Source organism: Pelophylax lessonae (assembly GCF_965119305.1).
Source record: "Pelophylax lessonae genome assembly, chromosome: 4".
NCBI lineage: Eukaryota > Metazoa > Chordata > Amphibia > Anura > Ranidae > Pelophylax > Pelophylax lessonae.
In genome coordinates this window covers 339,936,066-339,955,074 of record NC_138771.1, presented here as the reverse complement: position 1 = coordinate 339,955,074, position 19,009 = coordinate 339,936,066, and positions in this window count along the sequence as shown.

Here is a 19,009-nt window from a genome sequence, read left to right as displayed (position 1 = left end):
ACTACGCCCGCTACTGCCCAACGCAGCAAGGGAACGAGCGCACCAAAGTCAGCTCAAAGGAGTTCTCTAGCGTGGAAGTTCTTTAGAAAATGTGCTGATGACAGGACACGAGTGGTTTGCACCCTGTGCAATCAGAGCTTGAAGCGAGGCATGAACCTTCTCAACCTGAGCACAACCTGCATGATCAGGCATCTAAGTGCAAAGCACGAGCTGCAGTGGAGTACACACCTTCAAAACCAAGAAACGTCTCTGGCTCATCCTGCTTCCTCTTCTGCTGCAGTCTCGGCCGCTCCAGCCACATCTGTAGTGATACCGGCACCTGCCACCCCGCAAACAGACGATCTGTCAGCAACACCACCACCTGGGTCACCAACAACCATCTCCACAATGTCCCGTGGAAGCGTTCAGCTTTCCATCTCCCAAACACTTGAGAGGAAGAGGAAGTACCCCCCTACCCACCCGCGATCCCTGGCCCTGAATGCCAGCATTTCAAAATTATTGGCCTTTGAAATGCTGTCATTCCGTCTGGTGGAGACGCACAGTTTTAAAAACCTTATGTCGGTGGCTGTCCCACAGTACGTCGTGCCCAGCCGCCACTACTTTTCCAGGCAAGCCATCCCTTCCCTGCACAACCAAGTGGGGGAAAATATCAGGTGTGCACTGCGCAACGCCATCTGTGCCAAGGTCCACCTAACTACGGATACGTGGACCAGTAAGCACGGTCAGGGGCGTTATATCTCCCTAACGGCACACTGGGTAAATGCAGTGGCGGATGGGCCTGAGGCGGATAGCAATTTGGCGCATGTCCTTCCACCACCGAGGATTGCAGGGCGCTTCAGTTTGCCTCCTGTTCGTAACTCCTCCTACTCCGCTTCCTCATCCTCTACCGCCTCCTCATCCGGACAGCGTAACACCTTCACCACCAACTTCAGCACGGCCAGGGGTAAACGACAGCAGGCAGTTTTACAACTTGCCTGTTTGGGGGACAAACCACACACCGCGCAGGAGTTGTGGAGGAGCATGGAACAGCAGACAAATGAGTGGTTGCTGCCAGCGAGCCTCAAGCCCGGCCTGGTGGTGTGTGATAACGGGCGAAATCTCATAGCAGCTCTGGGCCTAGCCGGTTTGACGCACATCCCTTGCCTGGCGCATGTGCTGAATTTGGTGGTGCAGAGGTTCCTTAAAAACTACCCCGATATGTCAGAGCTGCTGCAGAAAGTGCGGGCCGTTTGTGCGCACTTTCGGCGTTCTCACCCTGCTGCTGCTCGCCTGGCAGCGCTGCAGCGTAACTTCGGCCTTCCCGCTCACCGCCTCATATGTGACGTGCCCACAAGGTGGAACTCCACCTTGCACATGCTGGAAAGACTGTGCGAGCAGCAGCAGGCCATAGTGGAGTTTCAGCTGCAGCACGCACGCGTGAGTCGCTCTGCGGAACAGCACCACTTCACCACCAATAACTGGGCCTCCATGCGAGACCTGTGTGCCTTGTTGCGCTGTTTTGAGTACTCCACCAACATGGCCAGTGGCAATGACGCCGTTCTCAGCTTAACTATCCCACTTCTATGCCTCCTTGAAAAAACAATTCGGGCGATGATGGAAGAGGATGTGGCACAGGATGAGGAGGAGGAGGAGGATGAAGAGGTAACATTTCCAAGGCTTTCAGGGCAGTCATTCGCAAGGGGCTCCGAGGGTGGGTTCCTGCACACGCAAACGCCAGGGACGCAATTGTCCAGCAGGGGCACAGTTCTGGAGGATGAGGAGGATGAGGAGGAGGAGGAGCTGGAGGAGGAGATGGAACCATGTTCACAGCAGGGTGGCACCCAGGCCAGCTCATGGCCATCACTGGTGCGTGGCTGGGGGGATACAGAGGACACGGACGATACACCTCCCACAGAGGACAGCCTTTCGTCGCCTCTGGGCAGCCTGGCACACATGAGCGATTACATGCTGCAGTGTCTCCACAACGACCGCCGAGTTGCCCACATTCTAACTTGTGCTGATTACTGGGTGGCCACGCTGCTGGATCCCCGTTACAAGGACAACGTACCGTCCTTAATTCACTCACTGGAGCGCGATCGCAAGATGCGCGAGTACAAGCGCACGCTGGTAGACGCCATGCTGCTGGCATTCCCATCTGACAGCGGGGCCACAGTGGAAGCACAAGGCAGAGGAGGAGGAGGAGGAGGTCGCCAACGCAACCAGGGCACCGCCAGCACCTCAGAAGGCAGGGTTAGCATGGCCGAAATGTGGAAAAGCTTTGTCAGCACGCCACAACAAACAGCAGCACCAGCAGCTCAGATGGAACGTCTTAGCAGGAGGCAGCATTTTACCAACATGGTGGAGCAGTATGTGTGCACACGCCTACATGTAGTGAATGACGGGTCTGCCCCCTTCAACTTCTGGGTCTCCAAATTGGGCACATGGCCTGAGCTTGCCCTTTACGCCTTGGAGGTGCTGGCGTGCCCTGCAGCCAGTGTATTATCTGAACGGGTATTTAGCACGGCTGGGGGCGTTATAACAGACAAGCGCAGCCGCCTGTCCAGAGACAATGTGGACAAGCTCACGTTCATTAAAATGAACCAGGCATGGATCCCACGGGACTTTTCCGTACCTTATGCAGAATAGCAATGGATACCGACCTTACCCACCCATTGTTCCATTTTTGCTCTTTCTCACTCTTTTGGGGTGTACCCTCATTTAAAATTTTTGAAAAGAAGCAGTGTTGGCTACCTCGTCCTCCTCCTCAGGGCCAGATTAATGTAGGGGCTATTGGAGCTGCAGCTCCAGGCCCCTACCTTTTATATAGGCCCCGGGTTGGCCATATTCACTGTTACCGCTCTTCTGTCACTTGTAAACACAGAAGTCTGGCTTCTATGCTCGCTTCCCCAGGCAGCACCCTCAGAACCTCCCCACACAGCGTGAAGGCCGGACAAGGAGGGACAGTTGGCGATGCATGGATGTGTTTATGGGCTTCAGAGACAGCATCCCATGTTGAATTAGGCATGCATGGCTGCACCCTTCCTCCTCTGGGTGCATGGCAAGGCACGGCCCTTAAGGCCCTTCAAAATCCTCAGCACCAAGCCCATGATGCTGTTAATCCGGCCCTGGTCCTCCTCCACCGCCGCTTCCACCTACACCGCCCATAGGTGTGCGCAGCCTATTGCATTAAGGTGTGCACCCCAAAGTTGAAATACACATGCATGTGTTTGCCAGCAGGGAGAGTAATGTATCGGGGCCATGTACCTGTAGGCAAGGAGAAATAGAGCAGAGCAGGTCCCAGGGAGATCTTTCCCATCTCCTCACTGGCAATGCTATGTGCCCTAGGTGATTAGGGTGTGCCCAGGCACACCCAGCACACCCTGTGCGCACGCCTATGTCACCGCCACATCCACCACCACCTCAACCTCCCTCCTACTCCATATGGGCCTCGTCCTTCAGAGATGAAGAAGAACATTGTTTTATTTTTCTGTTTTTTTTTTGTTGTTTTAAGTTATTTCCCTATCCACATTTGTTTGCAGAGCACTTGCCATGCTCTTAATTACGTTTTGCTGCCATTTGCAGCACTCTAGCCCTTTCCTTTGGTGTTTTAGAGCCATTTTAGTGCCTTAAAGTTCGGGTCCCCATTGACTTCAATGGAGTTCGGTGTCCGGGAAAAGTTCGGTAAAAGTCCGGGACACGGACCCGGACTTTTTTTTAAAGTTCGGCCGAACCCGTCGAACACGGACATCTAGGTGTTCGCTCAACCCTAGTTCTGACATGTAACATGTTCCAGCTCGTGCCCCCCTTACACCCACTTCTGTCACATTTTAAAATCTGTGAGTGAAGAAACTCCCATTTTCCAGTTAATGAGCACCTTTGTAGTCCACATGTAGGCAAGTGCAGTCTGTAGTCTCCACTGTAAGTGGTGCTCGATCGCAGTGGCAATGCAGTAGGAGAAGGAAGTTGTGAGAAACTTGGTTCCTCTATGATTTCCTCAGAGACACAGGGGGACAGCTATCCAATTGAATGCTGATGCCCCATGTGACTTTGACAGCCATCTTGGGTGAGGGTAGAACCTATTTAAGTGAAAAGAAACAAAGGAACCGCGCTCTTCTAATATAAAATACATATCACCATAATGAACAAACAATAGTGAATAAACAAACAAAACAATACATCTTCATCTTAAATTATAGAAAATGTAGCCCCTGAGGACATCAGACATAGGCTGACGAAACGGCGTTGGGTGGTGTTTGAGATACGTCATTTCCGGTCAGCTGGAACGCAGGTGGAGCGCAAACCGGCGATTTCCTATACAATACATGCTGATACCTGTCTTCTTTGATATAAGTGCAATACAACCTTCTTTTTTTAAAAAAAATGATTTAAAATACTGCCTCATTTGGGTGTCCTTTCCTCTTCTTCTCTATATGGCAGCACTGGAGCTTTAAATATGCTATTTATATCCACATTGAATGGATGACAGCAGCAGTTTGAATTCATTCCTGTGACCTCATGTATGACATCTTAGATTTTCCCCATATGCGTAATTTGACTCCCTGTAAAAGGGGTCAATTAAGTCTGGTGAGTGTATAATGTGTCTTCATGCGTGTGGAGAGGAACCTTTCCTATACTCACTGAGGACCTTATTCACGTGTGGGATCATATATGGACTTCACAAATGTTATGTATATTCTATAATTGAAATTAAGATGTATTTGATCAATTGTTTATTCACTATCGTTTATTCACTATGGTTATATGTATTTTATAATATAAGAGCGCAGTTCCTTCATTTCTTTTCACAGAATAGGTGTTTTTTACACTTTACAACACGTAGCTCTTTATTGTAGTTTCTTTGTTTCTGGTTATTGATTTGCACGGGTTTAGAACCTATTGGGTTCCTATATTTTCTTTTAGAACCTATTTAACCTTCTAAGCGGTATTCCCGAGCGTGGCTCGGGGTTAAATTTCAGAGCCAAAAGCGGTAACCCCGAGCCACACTCGGGGTACCACCAGAAGCATCGCTGGATCCTGTAAGCAGGGCTACTTACCTTGTCACCGGGATCCAGCGATGTGTCCGGCGTTGTCTAGCAGCGGTTCTTCCTCCCGATCCTCTCCGTGCCCCGGCTTCCGTCTCCTGCGATGTGACGTTCGCAGGGGGGTGGAACCGGCGGCAAATTCAAATGTAAAAACACACCAATCACACTAATACAGTTCAAAATAAAATAAAATCACATTAGTTTGCCCCCAAGCGCCCTTTCCTGCAGTTTTACTGTACTTTATATATATATATATATATATATATATATATATGTGTGAAAGAAAAGTGCGCTGATCAGTGATATGCTGCTCCCAGAAAAAAATGTAATTAAATGTGTAATGAAGTGGTGCGCTATATCTAGATAACTGTGCAATAATTTGCAACCAATAAATTATAAATTATACACCTTCAAAATCAAACAAAGAATATGGAGCAATGTGTACAATGTACAATATTGTATAAAGCAAAAAGAAAAAAGTCCCAAGACACCAACGTGTCGATATTAGACAATCTTCAGTGGTGTGATAAGTGACAGATGGTGTTGAAAACAAATGGTGACTTGAATTCCCTCCACCTGTTGGAATTCCTCCTTACCGGACGGAATAAAGTAAGTGCTCTCCTTAGCAAAATTAAACGATCCCAGTGCTCTAAAATCAAACAATGGTGATCCCCACCGTGCGTTCAAAGTGGCCCGCTGGGCTTCTTACCAGATGGATAGAGATAACATGCGTTGTTATACTCCTCTCAAACGAGTGTGTCTCTATATCCAGTTGGTATTGACGGCCTCTGATGGATATGGATACCAGATACTATTACGCAGCTCTCAGGCGAATCAGACCTTGTATGCAGATGGCACTGACAGCCGCTTGTTCAAAGCGTTAGGAAAGATCGTTGCATTCCAGTATAACATGTAAAAAGAATATTGCTATAGTGCATTACCCTTATAGGTGTACTTTATTAAAATATATTGCACTTACATGATATCAGAAACTTCGCATTAGTATTGTGGAGCGATGAGGGATTCCTGTATAGCTTGGGTCCGGCTGCAGCCCGGGTCCCGAGCGACGTGGTGACGGCACGCCTCCTGTCTGACGCGTTTCCGCCTATTGGCTATCTTCAGAGAAAGGAGGTTCTCGCGCGCCGTCACTTCCGTCCTATTTATTCTAAAAGAAGCCGCGTCACTTCCGGTGTCAGCAGAGGAGGCGCCGGAAGTCGATCGCGGATCTTACGGCTTCAGTTTTCTAATGTATTGCACATAATAATGGTCCGATATCGGGGTGGCCTCCTATATCCAATTCAGATTAGGATGACATATTTACGGCATTGCAATACTCTACAGCATCTCGTGCCCCTGCTTTTTCCTGTGTTGGCTCCTCCCCGTCGGCCGCTCTCATTAATAAGTGTATTACCGAATAAAAACCTTAAAGGGGTATATTCCTAAATTAGGTTAAAATGTCCCTAAAATAAAAACTCTTAATTTAAAATTATTTTAAAATATAAAATTTATGTGCAATTCCGACAGTGCCACCAGAAGTATTCTGTGGATACTTTTATGGTGACGCTAATCGAATTCCCATTGGGATGTATTAAAAAACTGAAACCTTGATTCCAGCATATGTAACATCTTAAATACAATCAATCTTAAAATTAGATCATATGTTCATATTAAAATTATACATCTGTTAAAAACATGAACCTGCATGTAAATGTGTATTGAACATATATGAAGATGTACCATGCCCATGGGTGATATGAGGGAGTATATACTAGCTATATGTATGTTAACTATTGTTGATGTGAGAATTAATGTCCCAGTCTATGTTGTGGCCTTTCGGTCTGTAACATTTCAGCTCATAAATCCAAAAGGTCTCACGTCTCGAAATAGACCTCTGTAGGTTGCTGCCTCTCCAGTGCGGGACATGTTTCTCTATCACTGTAATTTTTAGTTTCTTGGAATCCTTATTATGGCATGTGGCATAGTGTTGAGAAACACTGTGCCCTGGGAATCCATTATGGATATTAGTTAGATGTTCTCCAACGCGAATGCCAGCTGTTCTTATTGTTCTCCCTACATACTGTAGGTTGCACTCGCATTGGAGTAGGTAAATAACCCCTTTAGTGTCACATGTAATGAACTCTCTAATAGGGTATTCCTTCCCTGTTACAGAGGAACTGAATTTGTTTGTTCTCACAGTGGTGGCTTCTAAACATATGCAACACCTTTTGCAAGGATAGAAGCCCTTCATATTTGGAAATATCTCTGTTGTTAATGGCCTTTCTACTGGGTTCCTAGCTATCAGATCTTTCAGATTTGTCGCTTTTCTGAAGATTATCTTGGGTTGAGTCGGTATAACGGGTCCCAAGACTTTATCCTCTTGCAGGACACCCCAGTATTTCTTAAAAACATAATTGTGCCATTTATAATTGCAGGAAAATTTTGTAGTAAATGCGTACTCAAAGTGAGGGGAAGTGGATTTGGTTTTGCATTTTGGTTCCACAAGATTCTTCTGTTCCATAGGGGTAACGTTTACAATCTCTCTGTCCAATTCGGAGGTGTCATACCCTTTTTCAACGAACCTCTGCCTCAGAGTTCCTACTTGTTGCTGAAAGTCTTCCTGTGCAGTACAATTCCTTCTGATCCTCCTAAACTGGCTTCTAGGCACCGAGCTAAGCCATTTAGGGTGATGGCAGCTATCTATGGCGATGAAGCCATTACGATCAGTTGGTTTAAAGAAGGATCGGGTAGCAAAGCCCGAATTTTTTCGATAGATCACCAAGTCTAGGAAGTTGATAGAGGTATTGCTGTATTGGTAGGTGAACCTGATACCCCAATTATTACAATTTAGGTTATCCATAAAATTTTTCAATGATGTTTCGTCCCCTTGCCATACAAGCAGTGTGTCATCTATATACCTCCTCCAAATAACCAGTTCTTTGACACGATTGGTAAAAATATTTCGGTCTTCCCAAAGGGCCATGAACAGGTTGGCCAAGCTGGGGGCAAATTTTGCCCCCATGGCCACCCCTGTTCTCTGGCGGTAGAAATTCTGGTTATAATAAAAGTAGTTGTGATCCATCCCAAAAATTAGGAGATCCAAGATGAACTGCTTTTGTTTAAATGGAATTTCTTGGTTAGCATCAAGGAATGTACATACAGCTTCGTAACCCATTTCATGCGGTATAATGGTGTACAATGATGTTACGTCAGCCGTGACCAGCAATGCATCACCTTTAACTTCAATTTCTGTTATATCCTTGATGCATTGGGACGTGTCTTTGAGGAAGGCAGGTGTCTCTTGCACTAACGGCTGCAAAAAGTAGTCAACATCCTTTCCTATCCTCGAAGTTATGGATTCAATTCCACTAACTATGGGCCTCCCAGGTGGATTCTCCAGACTTTTGTGGACCTTTGGGAGGTAGTAGATAGTTGGAATTCTAGGTGAAACTGGGACAAGGTATTCTTTTTCCTTCTCATTTAAAATCACCATATCAAAACCCTTGTGTATAAGTTTTTCCAGCTTCTTCTTATATGTGAATGTGGGATCACTTCTCAAGATCTCATATGTGGTTGGATCTGCTACCAGTCGATTCATTTCCTGGATGTAATCATCCTTATTCAGTAGCACGATCCCCCCACCTTTATCTGCTGGCCTAATCACAAGATTCTTCTTCTCACATAGGGATTTGATGCCCTTTTGTAGATCTCCTTGAGGCTTGAATTCCAACTCTTTCTCCTCCAGTTCTTTAAGCACAAGGTCCCTGAATACAGTAACATGATGACTTGGGACTCCTGGAGGGTTGAATAGTGAGGCATTCTTCAAGCCTGAAGGGATAATCGTGGAGGTTTGATAGGAGACGTAATTCCTCTCCCCAGCTTTTGACAAAAAATGTCTCTTTACATTGAGCTTCCTCACATATTTGTGGATGTCCACAAATGTTTCGAATTTATTTAAGGGTTTCTTAGGGGCGTATTTCAACCCTTTGCTCAGTGTGTGTTTTTCCGAATCAGAGAGATCTACCTTACTGAGGTTGAAAATCCCTTGGGTTTCATAACTCTTAGTTCTTTTCTTTGAACCCCCTCTACATCCTCTGGTTATTTTCTTCTTTTTTTGGTCTTCTTTTCACACATATTTCACTCACTTTACAAGTAGCAGCAGATCATTATGGATATCTTTGAATATTACAGCACACGTAAACTTTTAGTAGAAGACATCTTTACTAAAACCACCCATGAAACCACAGACCTAAGAGGAATTTTTATGAGACTGAAAAATGTAATGATATCTGAATTACATGCCTCCTGGGACATAGACTTAGCTGTAAATACGGCAAATGGCGGAACATCCGTTTCCGGCTCTAGTGCTTTAAAAAGGACGTCACAACGGAAGGCAGGTATCCCTGGAAGAAGCTGCGTGATGACGCAGCGTAACGCGTAGGATAGCTAAACCGGAAGTGACGTATCGGCAAAGGATCGTATGTTATGCTAGAAACAAGACGCAAAACAATGTGAGTGTTACTCTTACTTTTCTTAATAAAATTTATGGGACGTACTTCACTATGTTGGGCCCAATTTGATTTTTTTGGAGATACAAAGAACCGCATATATCCCCTGGAAGATAGCTGCATTTACAAGGGAGATATAACCAAGGATTCATAATGGTACATATATGCCAATAAGGAGGAAGGAACAGCATACTGGGGCACACAACCTAAGGCTCTTTTAAAGGAGCAGTGAGGTGAGCGCTTAGGACACCTAGTGGGCACCGCACGAAGCACCTGCATGTCAAAATTGGATTAAGAAGATTGTGTTCATCACACTATATATTTATAAAAATAATTTTAAAAGGACACTTCAGCACTTTATTGGATATCACCTATTTAGAGCACTTTTTATATTTAAATAAGTCACCGATTTTAATTTTATATAAATTTTTCACTGTATAATGGATTGATATAGTTGGTTTCAACAAGATCTATTTTTGTTTAGTGAATATTTCACCACCTATCATATTTATTGTATGATTTGCATTGGATTGTATTTATTGTATACATTAAGACACATTAATTTTAATATTATTTAAGAAGCACTTTGGCACTTTTTCACATATTTACATATTTATATATTTTTTCTATGTTATTTAAGCACTTTTAAAGCGCGGTACTCCCCCCAACTTTATTTATCTGTATTGTGTAGGTTACCAATTTTAGTACCTGCAGCATTAAAGGTGCCTATTTTGTAGACAATAATTAGAGAGACAGCGCGAGAATTTCACCAACCCTCTATATACATAAATTAAAATTCATTAAAAAAAAACAGATTATTTTTCTTAGAATTTCAGTAGCGCAGGGATGGTGTTACCCTCCTTTCATAAAGTGCAAATAAATAAAGTGCATAAATTGCATAAATAATCCAAAACATCCAACTAAGCAAGAACAGAGTCCTTCAAAAGTCTTTGTTTATGTAGTGCCAGAGCTGCTGGTGGTGACATTGTACGGTGGTTCCTATAACTGACACCAATGACCCTGCATTAAAGGTAATTGTGCAACAACGGCAACATAAATACATTTTACATAACTATTTCATATTATATAACTTTTTATTGAAGTTCAGACAGTTATACAGAGTACAATAACTTTGTACGGAACAGAGGCTGTAGTAAAAAGCATTATCCAGTACATGGTAAATTCCTGAGTTACACCAAGAGGGGTACATCTGAGCTTCGTTATATTTCCAAGAAGGTATACAATAACCAAACAGAGTAACCTTTAAAATATAAGGGGTTGGGGAGAGGTTACTGGGAAGGACACAAAGGGTGGTGAGAGGAAGAGAGAGGGTTGGAGGGTTGGAAAGTAGGTCCAGGATACTAGGGGAATGGGTTAGTAGAGCAGGGCCCTGTCAGAGAAGGGGGGAAGGATAAGAAGAGCCATAGCTCGGTTAAGCCAGTAGAGGGGGGGGGGGGGCGTATGAGCAAGTCTTAATAGACAAATACATCAAGATGGTATCATATGTGAGAGACCCCTAAATGGTTATGAATAGCTATAACATTAGAATAGTGGTTGGGGTTTCTCAGGCCATAAAGTTATGACTGGAGGTAAAGGTCAGGCTTCCATGTTGCAGATGGTAAGAGGTGGAAGCGTCAATGAAAACGCGCCATTTTTTAAGGAACAGATTAGGACGTGGTAGTTTGTTGTGATGTAGGTCCATCCAATCTCTACGGCATAGAAGCTGGAGTTCAGAGTTGACATCTGATAGGGTAGGAGGGGAGTTGGCGATCCAATGTTTTAGTATGGCTCTCCTGGCAATCACGAGGCAGTTCATCAACCAAGATCTGTGTTGTAGCAAAATTTGTGTTTGGGGTCTTGGCAATTGAGACATGAATGTGCGTATTTCCCCAAAAAGTAGGATGTAGACATCTTTAGGTATTTGAAGGCCAATGAGTTGTAGAATAACCTGGAGGAGTCTGTCCGTCCCAGAAATTTGAGATCCTTGGGCAAGACCAGAGTTTATGAAGCAGAGAGGGGTATTTGTGGAGACAAAGCGAACATAGTAATTGGTCAGGGTTTTTTGCTCAGCAGGTTTGATGCTGATATTGATAAATACATTTTTACTATCCATAGGCAATTCTTTGAAAGCATTTACAGGTTTACAGAGAAGGAGAATTACTGCTAATGATCTGACATTCGCGGTGATACCTCACATGTGTGGGACGATTGCTGTTTGCCCGCGTGTGAGACAAACACATTAGTTTGCTAATGCACCGAGCACAGGGGGAAAGAGGCATCTTACATTTTTTTTTTTTTAATTCTTCATTTGATTTATTTTTAAACTCTTGCCATTAGTCAAAACACCAAGATCAGCATTTTTGAATGCTTTTATTTTTTTTTTAAATGGCTCAGATGACATCCGGGTAAACCTGAAGTGATGTCAATTCATCACTTCCAAGCTACCACTATAGAGACCCAATCAAAACTGATCCAGGCTTTGTTCAGGTGCCCAACAAGCCAGTAAACGTGTCGACTTGTTGCTCAGGTCTCCCGGTGGAACGGGAGTGGAATGATGCCTGCTGCAGGCATCATCCTAATACAACCACTTGAATTCAAGTGATGTACCAGTGCTTTGATTGGCAGCAAGTGGTTAACAACCCCCCCACCAAAAAAAATATATATATTTGCAGAAATAAGGTGGTACACGTAGAAGGAGGGGCTTAAAAGGACATGGTTAAAAATCTGGGGTTACTCACTGTATTTATAAAATGACTATAAGGGGCCAATGCACCGGTGATAAAGTGAAAAATAACACTCAATTAAAGGTGTATAATAATCACTGAGCATATAACAAAAGCATGAATGAATATAAAAGTAAATGAACAAATAACAATAAATCACATACAGAAAGTGACTATGTGAATACGGTATAGTGCAAATATCACAAGAAATATCACCAAATGTCCAATGTGCACAGTGGAAAAATTGTTGAACAAATTTGCTCACGACGAAAAACCAACAATATCAAAATATAATAATATATTGCACTAATGGTGAGTAAAAGTTCATCAAAGAAAAGTGTCCATGTGCAAGGTGTAAAATTAATGGATAAAGTGCTTCGGCTGTATGATGTTTATCTTCAGTTGCCAAAAAATGTGTCACCAATGTGAGCAAATCCCAGAAACCACTATCCATCACTGAGTGCAATGGTCGCTCACATCCAAATTGACTCAAATGAGCATTGTTTTATAAATAGCTTGTCTCTGGTTCTTTCTCCACACAGGGACTAGTCAGGACCACTAGTCAGTATCCCCACTCACAAAGATAGACCAGCTGGTGAGTTGTACCACATCGCTCTCCCATACACTGATCAAGCAATCTTCTTAGATCTCCCCCTTATACAGGGACATAATAGGAATAAACTTGGTGTAGTATTTAGAACACTTTATTAAAAAGCAATAGCAAGACTTACAGTTAAGATAACACAAATGTGTTGCAGCAATAGCGGTAAATCCGAAGCTTCCTATCACGGCCATCACCCAGCAACTCCCGACGCATTGCGTCACTGACTACATGTGACTTTTTCAAGGGTAAGGCCGCAGGGTGACGTTCCCTGGGATATAAAGCAGAATGGTTGCCAAGGGAACTGTATTGATGGAAATCAACATGGCTCAGTTAACCATTGCAAAGCTGTATACAAACTGAATGCCCAAAGGAACCATATAAATGAACCTGATACAGCTAAATGGACTAATTAAAAGCTCTAACCATTAATATTTGCGTAGATGAAGTAAGTAAATATATTAAGTCATATGCACAATCCAAGATAAATATGCATAATGAGATGGTCATGCCAGACAACAGATAAAATAAAAAATATGCACTAAAATTCCATATATGTAATATTTGATATAAAATATATGTATGATGCGTAATAAAATAAAAATAAAAATGAGAATAAAATATATGTAGAAAAATTGGAGAAAAAGAAGGAAGGGTTCTAGAATGACTGTATGGATTCAAATCTTTATAATAAACAGTATGAATTAGCATCGGTAGGTGTAGGAGAGATTAATAATTAGATATAAAACAATTCAGATCAAAATCAATGTTGAGTGAATGTTTGTATTTTAAAGATCCAGTGGGACTCAGCTTGACTTAGAGTTTTAACTTTATTGCTCCCCCTCCACTGTGATTTATATTTTTCAATATTCCAAAATTGCAAGGATGAGGGATCTTTGTGATGTACCTCAGTGTAGTGTTTGGAAACACTGTGCTTAACAAAGACTTTTTGTATGTTCTGTACACGCTCTCTCAAGCGTTTCCAGAGGGGCCTCTTAGTTCTGCCTACATATTGGAAATGGCAAGGACATTCAAGAATGTAAACAGCCCCCTCTATTCTGCAGAATATAAAATCTTTAATTTTGTAAACCTTCCCTGTGCTTGTAGATCTAAAATCGTCATTTTTCTTTTTGTTTAATGATGTATGTTTGCAAGCAAAACAATTTTTACATGGATAAAAGCCCTTTCCTTCAAAAAAACAGAAATTACTTTTCTTAGGTTGATCCACTACATTTTTTGCCACAATATCGTGGAGAGTGGGCGCTCTCCTGTATATGAATCTCGGATGTAGGGGTAGGAATTCCGCAAGAGTTCTATCAGCTAGTAGAATTTTCCAATGCTTCTTTTTTAATTGCTTCCAGTTTTTTATGTTGAACATTGAAATCAAAGATTAGGGAGGGATTTTAATAAGATGACTCATGTTTATTTCTTGCATTCACATTTTATCTAAGGTTCTCTCTTTCCATATTGCCAACTTCTTGGATTTTTTGTCTTATAAAGGTACTTTTATATCCTTTTTCTATAAATCTTGTTCCCAGCATTTCGGCTTGTTGTTCATAATGCTTTTTGTTCATGCAATTTTGCCTTATTCTCATGAGTTGGCCTTTGGGAATGTTTACCAGCCAGGGCATGTGGTGGCAACTATTCAAAGGGAGATAGCTATTCCTATTGACAGGTTTAAAAAAGTTTTTGTTTTGAATAGACCCTGTTCTCGCCAAATTTTTTGTGTTCCAAACTGTATTTGAGACATTTTAATAAGAATTTTCTTTGTTGGCATTGGAGGTTTGCTCATCTCCTGAAGAGCCCATTTTGTAGCAGATATGGCTCCCTGATGATCTATGATAATATATAGACTGGCCACATGTACCTATAAAATTCTTATTAAAATGTCTCAAATACAGTTTGGAACGCAATTACTTTTGGTAAATTTCTGACTATTACAAACAACTACAAGTATGCCCCGAGCGTAGCAAATCTTTATATGGCACAATGGAAGGAGCCATTTATGAAAACCAACCTAATCAAATACTCTTTTATAAGAGATTTATTGAAGATATCATCATTATATGGGCTGGTGACAAGGACAGTCTGATAAAATTTGGAGATACACTTGCTCTCAACGATAAGAACATTGCCCTATCTTGGGAAATTAGTGAAGAAAAAATCACGTCTTAGATCTAGAAATTTGGAGAGAAAAGGGTCTATTCAAAACAAAAACTTTTTTTAAACCTGTCGATAGAAATATAGGGATGATCAAACTTTTCAAAAGTTCGGTTCGGCCAGAACATCCGAACTTCCCGAAAGTTCGGCCCGGATTTCAGAACCCCATTGAAGTCAATGGGACCCGAACTTCGGTAATCAAAAAACACCATTTTGAAGCCCTAAAACCCAATAAATGCCCCTAAAAAGTGCCTAGGGTTCTGGGTCATGCCCCAGGGACTATTAATCACACAAAAAAAGTTCTTAAAAATTGTCATTTTTGATAGAGAGCCAATTATTGAAAAAATAAAAAAAAAAAGATTTTTGGATTTTGACTTTGGATTTAGTGTCTGGGGGGGGGTCTAAAAAGTGTACCTGTGAAGTTTCAGCTCTGTAGCATGTCCAGAACCATAAAAAAAGATAGTTTGTATTATGTCACTTATAGAACAGGGATATGGCTCCGCTATTTTCACACCTTGCCGGTTTAGTATCAAGCGTTTTTTTGGGCATTTTTAGGGGGTTATTGGAGGCAGGCAATTAAATCAGAACTTCTGTGTAGGGGTATATATACACACATACTTATATGTTTATATACCCATTCACATATATAGGTGTGAAAGTAGCAGAACACTATACTTGCGCTAATGAAATAATTAACACCAATATGGCTCCGCTCCTATCACACCTATATATGTGTAAGTGTAAAATACATATAAGTGTGTGTGTGTGTGTGTATATATATATATATACTCCTATACAGAAGTTCAGATGTTTTGCCTGCCTCCAAAGACCCCCAAAAAATGCCCAAAAAAACGCCTGCTGCAAAAACACACCTGGGCGTTTTTTTTTTGGCGCAGGCATTTTTTGGGCATTTTTTTGGGTTCTTTGGAGGCAGGCAAAACATCTGAACTTCTGTATAGGGGTATATATATATACACACACACTTATATGTATTGTACACTTACACACATATAGGTGTGATAGGAGCGGAGCCATATTGGTGTTAATTATTTCATTAGCGCAAGCATAGTGTTCTGCTCCTTTCACACCTATATATGTGCAGGTGTATATATATACAGACATGTGTGTGTATATATACCCCTATACACATGTTCAGATGTCATGCCTGACTCCAAACATGTCCTCAAAAAATCCCTATGAACACCTGCAGCCAAAAAGCAGGCTGACCGGTGAGAAGCCATATCAGTGCTCTGAAAGTGACATAAGAGAAACGATCTTTTCTCTATAGCGGTCACCCTGATATGGAAGGGTTTTGTCAGTTAACCCTACACTACACTACGGTCCCCTTACACTTGACACTTTCCCTACAGAAACTGAATAATTAAAGCTAACTATAGTGAAAAATAGCACCCTAACTACACTAGATATCCCTTTCCTCACACTAAAAATTGCTAAATGACACTTTGAAGCAGAAGTAACAGAACTGCTTCCACTCTCTTCCATGTCCCTGTATAACAATGCTAGGAATTTGGCGGGGGCTATCTTATATACTGGGGGGCGTATTCACTAATGATTGGACTATGGACCCCCTAGTCACTCCAATCACATTCCTAGCATTCTCCTGCCCCCTCAATTGGCTTTTACTGATGGTTCTGGTCCAATCACGGGCTTTTAACCACTTTAGGTCTGCTTACGTTGATAGTACTGCGGCAGTGTGGCACGATCCCGTCTGGTCACGTAGATCTACGTCATGCGCAATCGTGGCTCCCAGAGCGCGCTCCCGCGCGCCGCGGGTCCCGATTTCGATCGCATTCGGTAGGGAACCGATCAATCACCAGATACTGACCAATGATTTTTGGTCAGTGTCTGGCGATCGGTCCCAACCAATGGCATTCTGTCCCCTGTCTGTGTAATGTAAACACAGGCAGGGGAAGTGATGTCACTGTCCCTCCTGGAGTCCTTTCGGTTCCAGGAGAAGACAGAGAGACATCAAAAACGTGAGTTCCACCAAGCAGCACACTGACACACCTCACATAGGCACATTTAACCCCTTGATCACCCCCTGATCACCCCCAAACCCCTCACAGTGAACACTATATACAGTGGTATACAGATATTTTACTGATCACTGTATAAGTGTCACTTGTGAGCCTAGTTTGCACCTGCGTTAGGCCCAAATAGGGTTAGGGCACCCGCCACCTATCCCCTAATAAAGTTTTAACCCCTTGATCAGCCCCAGTTAACCCCTTTACACCCTATTACTCTGTGCACTAAATACAGTATATAGGTAAATACTGATCACTGTATATAGTGTCACTAGTGACCCTAATTTGCGCTTGGGCTAAGCCCAGATAGGGTTAGGGCACCTGCCACCTATCCCCTAATAAGCTTTTAACCCCTTAATCTTCCCCAGTTAACCCCTTCACTCCCTATAACAGTACACTAATATATACAGTATATCAGATAACTACTGATCACTGTATTTAGTGTCACTTGTGACCCAAATTTGCGCTTGCGCTAAGCCCAAATAGGTTTAGGCCACCCGCCATCTATCCCCTATAAAGGTTTAACCCCTTGATCTCCCCCAGTTAACCCCTTCACTCCATATCACACAGTGCACTAATATATACAGTATATCAGATAACTACTGATCACTGTATTTAGTGTCACTTGTGACCCTAATTTGCGCTTGCGCTAGGCCCAAATAGGTTTAGGCCACCCGCCATCTATCCCCTATAAAGGTTTAACCCCTTGATCTCCCCCAGTTAACCCCTTCACTGCCCTTTCACAGTGTTCACTATATACAGTGATTACCGATCACTGTATTAGCGTCACGGGTGACACAACTTAGGCTAGTTGTGTCAGGGTCCCACTTCACCACCGTTACTTAGCGTCAGTTAGAGTCAAGTACACTAACACACATACACACACCTCCATTACCAGTATAGTGTTTGAACAGATCAATATCTGATCTGATCAGAACTATACTAGCGTCCCCATAATTTAGTGTTCCCCAAACGCAGTGTTTGCACAATCAGCACTGATTCCTGCTAGCACCTACGTTTAGCCCCCTTGCCCAGACCACCTTACCCAGGCAAGTGTAGTAATCAATAGATTACTGACACTTCCAAAAAACACAAATCACACAAAACTGCTGCGTTAGCAGAGTCAGGCCTGATCTCTGCTAGCACTAGCAGTTTTTTTTTGTAGCGACCAAATAGTCCTCGACAACCAGGTGCTTTTATTACCTAGTAGTCGCACTACTGTACCGGTAAATTTAGTTACTAAAATGACAAAACATTGGTACAGTGGTGAAGAGGTCTACAGTATAATGGCCATGTCAGGTGAGAGCGATGGGGAAGATTCACTGGCAGAATCAGGGTCAATATACGAACCAGATGACAGCAGCGGCTCCCTGACAGATAGCTCCGACGACAGAGGGGTCCCTGCTAGGGTCAGGCGTACCCGACCCCATTCTGGAGTTGCTGACTTGCAAGAACCGGGAGTTTCTCGTATGCAGCAGAGTGCCAGTACTAGTGCCGCTCACACTTCTCGTGATCTGGCAAGCACGAGCGGCCTAGTACATCCTGGACCTTCAACCAGCACTGCAGTATCACCTGGTGACGTGGTGAGTCACCTAAGTGCAGTTGAAGCTGGTGCGGTGGCTAGCACGAGTTGTGGCCCGCAGCCACCGCGTATCCGAAGACAGGTCCGTAGAGCCCATAGTGTCCTCCCTGAAGCGCTGGCATATCCTAATTGGCAGCCCACAGATTCCACAGCGCCAGTACTTCCCCCATTCACCGCCCAACCCGGAATCCAAGTGGAAACAGCTGGTTTTAATCCCATAAACTTTTTTGAGCTGTTTTTCACTGAAGATCTTTTCAGATCTATTGTGGACCAATCAAATTTGTACGCTCAACAATTCATCGCCGCCAACCCAAATTCACCCCTTGCCAGACCATTTGCCTGGAATCCTATTACAATTCAGGAGTTTCAAAC